The sequence below is a fragment of the Typopeltis vanoorti genome, chromosome 19 (assembly GCF_054136105.1).
Source record: "Typopeltis vanoorti isolate ZY-2024b chromosome 19, IOZ_Tvanoo_1.0, whole genome shotgun sequence".
NCBI classification, from domain to species: domain Eukaryota; kingdom Metazoa; phylum Arthropoda; class Arachnida; order Uropygi; family Thelyphonidae; genus Typopeltis; species Typopeltis vanoorti.
In genome coordinates this window covers 78,521,793-78,526,388 of record NC_143567.1, presented here as the reverse complement: position 1 = coordinate 78,526,388, position 4,596 = coordinate 78,521,793, and positions in this window count along the sequence as shown.

Genomic DNA, 4,596 nt, shown 5'->3' with positions numbered 1-4,596 from the left:
ATGCTGTGCTTGGGGCGTCTGCAACGTAAATGTTGAAAAGCAGTGGGGATAACAGAGAGCCTTGAGGTACACTGGCAGTGATTCTTTTCCTAGTGGATTTAAGTCAGCGTAGCTTGACTTGGAATTTGCGGCTTTTTAGAAAGTAGTCAATGAGCTTAGTAAGGTATAAAGGAATATTGTCTGTGATTAATTTATAGATAAGGCCTTTCTGCCAAACCTTATCAAAGGTTTTTGCGATATTCTCGATTTTGCCTCCAATTGAAGCCTGTTGTTATAAACTATACTAATCTGTGGACTTGTTGAGTTGTGCTGTGTCCGGTACGAAATCCGAACTGCTCTTTCGGGATAAGGCTGCTTTTATTCGCCTCATCTTGCAGACGGTTGAGAATAATTTTTTCGGAAATTTTCCCCAAGCATGATAAAAAGCTGATGGACCTATAATTCTGTGGGAACTATGGTGCTTTCCCTGGTTTATGAAAGAGAATTATGTCTGCTAGTTTCCATCGAGTGGGAAAGTAACTGAATCTTAGCATTGCGTTTATGATGGCTACCAGATGCATAACTACTTTATGTGGGAGCGCCTTTATGGTTTTGATGGTAATTTCGTCAGGTCCTGGAGCCTTTTTGTTGTTGAGTTTCTTGATGATGGTATAAACTTCCCTATGTGAAGTATGACAAATATTTTCATGGCTTATGGACTGACGGAGAGCGCAGCGAACATGCCTGTGAACTTTTTCAATGAAAAACAAATTCTCATGCATATAGTTAGGACTACATTGTAGCTCCAGGGTGTCCGCAAAAGCTTCAGCCTTCTCATCATCTCTATAAACTATGCCCCTTTGTCCGTGAATTGGCTGTCTTTTGGAACAATTCGTGCGGAGAGCTTTAGCCAGTTTCCATAACGAGTTATCTTCAGCTTATAGAGAATACAGCTTCCTTTCCTACTGTTGATTCCTGTGGTCTTTGAGTGCATAGCAAACTACATTGGTTGCTCTATTTAGCTCTTGACGATCCTGGGGAGATAAGGTATTGTGATAGCGGTGTCTGATTTTATTTTTATTACGGATTAGATTTAGAATTTCTTCCGGGAGCAGGTTGGTTTGAGCTGGGGTAGTAATGATGGTGGCTGCGACAAAGCCAGCATGAATTGTATTTTCTAGATCATTGGCTGCTGCGTCGATTTCTTTGCAGCAGGAGATAGTTGGTACGGAGCCTATAAGAGTGTGGGGTGCGACATTGAATTTAGTGAAGCTTGTGCAAGTCTGACTGAGGATGAGTTCAGGGTCCCCTCCTAGGCTTAGTAGTACTGGGTTGTGATCAGAATTGAGATCGTTAATCACTTGTAGCTGGAATTGATGAGAGGTGTTCTTGAAAATGGTTATATATCCAGTACATCTGGTCTGCCTCGCGGTTCGTAGTGCATTGATTCAACTAGACCTGCAACAACGCTGTTTCTTAGCATAGCAAAGTTCAAAAATCAAATCAGCTAACGCCTATTTGTTCCCGTATAGGGAGTAGACGGGACCTTTTACCATATCTAACTTTTGGAGACTGAGTAGGCAGTTTAATCTCCACTGGTAGCCAATCAGAGAGATAGCTGGCCCAAGGATATCTATCACTGATTCATCGGTACGCAGTGAAGAAGGCGGCAAGTTAGTGCGGCCATCTCGTGGTCCCTAACCCTAACACAATATTTTTAATGTCTGAAAATAGTGTGGGTTTCACGGTCGATTTTCTTGAGTTTCCGGGAGGAAAAACCAGCTAGCCCGTGCCAGAGATCGACTAAATCGGGAACCGGTCGAAAAAAGGTTTAGAAAAATTTCCTGTAGTCGGCGACCAGATTTGAACCACCAAAATCCTTTCTTCGTGCGGTCAAGCGCCATAGAGTGCGAACGCCACTTCCACTGAGCTACACAATTGAAACTTTTACTGTTCCATGAGGGATGTTTTCAGTTGAAGTCTCCCACCACAATTGTTGCTTCATTTCTATCGAAGTTGAGAGAGATCGGACGGTAGGAGAGGTTTGCCAGGAGGGTTGTAAACTGAGTATAGCTTTAGACTTCCTGCATTATTGGTGTGAATTTCAATACCAGTTTCTTTCATATTTGTTGTAGTGGTTTTCTTGATTTCATTATACCGAATGTTTATCTTGTCGAAGACAGCTGGTCCACCACCTCTGGCATTGAGCCTGTCATTTCTAAGAAGAGTATAATATCTGAGTTTAGTGCTGTCACAGGACTAAACTCAGACACCGAAGATGCATCTCGTTGATTAAATGAATATCAATTTTAAAGGGGTTTACAAATTCTTGTAGTTCTAGGAGTTTATTATTTAAGCCGTTAGCATTCCAGAATGCATCTGTATGGAATTTATTGAGATAACTGGATTATCCATTAAGCATTGAGAATATGACTTCGGTATTTTTCAGGAATTTGATTGTATCATTATGATTAAGGTTGGATTTGCAGAAAGAAGTTAGCATTTCCCCTAAGGTGGCAATTAGAATACCAAGAGAGTTTTGTTTGCTTGAAGCGGATTCTGCTGGTTTTGTGCGCTAGGGGACTGCTTCGGCATATGACCTGTGAGTTGTAGTCGGCAGAGGATTTTCTGCTGCAGGAGGTGTTGTACGTTTCTGTGATGTTGAAGCTCCTAATTCTCTAGCTTTCAGAAGGTTATCTGGGTGGAGTGAGCAGCCTTTTGTAGTTCATCGGATGCGGACGGCCACAATTAGCGCACTTAGCTAGAGTAGTGCATGGTTTGGAATATGTATCAGTGGGGTGTTTATCTCCGCATTTTACGCATCTGTACTCGGCTCTACAGAGTTTCTGGGCATGCCCATATTTCTGGAAGCGTTGGAATTTCCCTGCAGATGTTTTCCTTCTGAGTGACTCAGTTTTTATCATTAGATTACAAACAGTCACTAGATCATAGTGACTGATCCTTACTGATTTCCACTAGTACCAGAGACATGGGACGTTTGTCTGCCCTTATACATTCGAGAGACTTTTATCAGCTAGAGGGATTGTGGGATTTTAGGTCAGTGGTTATCTCTTCTGATGTTATCGTTTCCACTAGACCTCTGATGACAAACTTTAAATTTTTCTCGCTTTTTAGTTGAAACATATGGAATGGTATTTTCAGTTCGTCTAAGAGTTTAGTAAGCCGCCAAGAGTCCGATGCTCCTGTAGGTTGAATACGGACTCCTTCGTCGGAGTTTTTAGCTGAAGTGAACTGAATTTTTGAGTCCTTCATGACCTCCACCACTGTCGACCTTTGTTCTTTAGCACGTAGTATTACCGGTGGGATTCGCTCTTTGATCTGTGCAGCTGTGTCCATCGATGCTTCATGCTTAGTGGCTGTAGTCACCTAGTCTATCGGTGCTTCGGATTCTATGACTGTAGTCACCTTTTCTGTGTTTTTCCCGCTGACCACCTGGTAATTGTCAGCATCTAAGGCAGTGCTTCTTAACGTTTTTTGGATCATGCCCCACCTCAACGCCTCAAAGATTTTGATGTCCCCTCTCTAGCATAATAGTCAGCCATGCTCTGAAAAAGTATAATATAAATATGTATAAATATGTACATGTATATTTTCTAATTGCCCCCAAAATATTCAAATTTCCCCCCGTGGGGCGTACGTTCCACGTTGAGAAACACTGGTCTAAGGTCTGAGTGTCGACTGTTGAGGTACTTTCTCTGCTGTTGTCATGAGAGGTGCTAGGAAGAGGGTCAGGGGATTGGTAGTCTTCTGATTCAACTTCAGCAATCTGGTGTATTTCTACTCTGCCTGGCCATTTGGTATATAGCAGGTTTCCTACATGTTTGAAAACTGCAAGCAGTTGCTTAAAATTTAGATCATCATATGGAGTGTTCATGATTTGGCCTAACCTGTGTTTTAGTGGGAGTTACGCGTGATTCAGGGCATTCCATGTCCCTTCTTTCCACCAAGTGTAGTCCGGTAGTCGAAATCTCCTACGAGAGGCGGAAGACTACTGACGGGCATTTGGCAGGGAACAGGAGAGGGCTTGGGGAAGATGTATTGAAAGTCAAAATCTTACCTTGCAGTATCAAGTATCACCGTCAATCTCCATATATAAAATTTAATCAGGCACAGTATAAAATAATACGTCCGATCACGTCAAAAGTCCGATCAAAACTCGGCCTACCGCCCCTCTTTACCAACTGCAGTATTTTAGTCTGTAAATTACGTGAATTCTCATTTCATTGGCTATGATTTAAATGCCACTCAGTATGAATGAATGAAGACTTTGTATGATAGATGCAGTTAGGATACACAGATCTATGGTGAAACTTCCCGGAATATTTGATGTAGTGCTATTTGTCATAACTTTAGCGTAGGACTACTACCTTAGTAAATAATTATTTTGTTATAATTATATACCACTGTATTTTAATAATAAAAATAATAATATTTTAATGGAAGTAACAAAAGACAATTGTGTATGGTGATTTTATAAATTATATATCTACGTAGTATATATATCCAGAGGTCTCTGCCCTCTTCATTTTGTTATTTTTAATAAATGTTATCTTAAATTTTAACTTAGTAGGTGGCGCAGTGCAAGTTCGTGTTGTC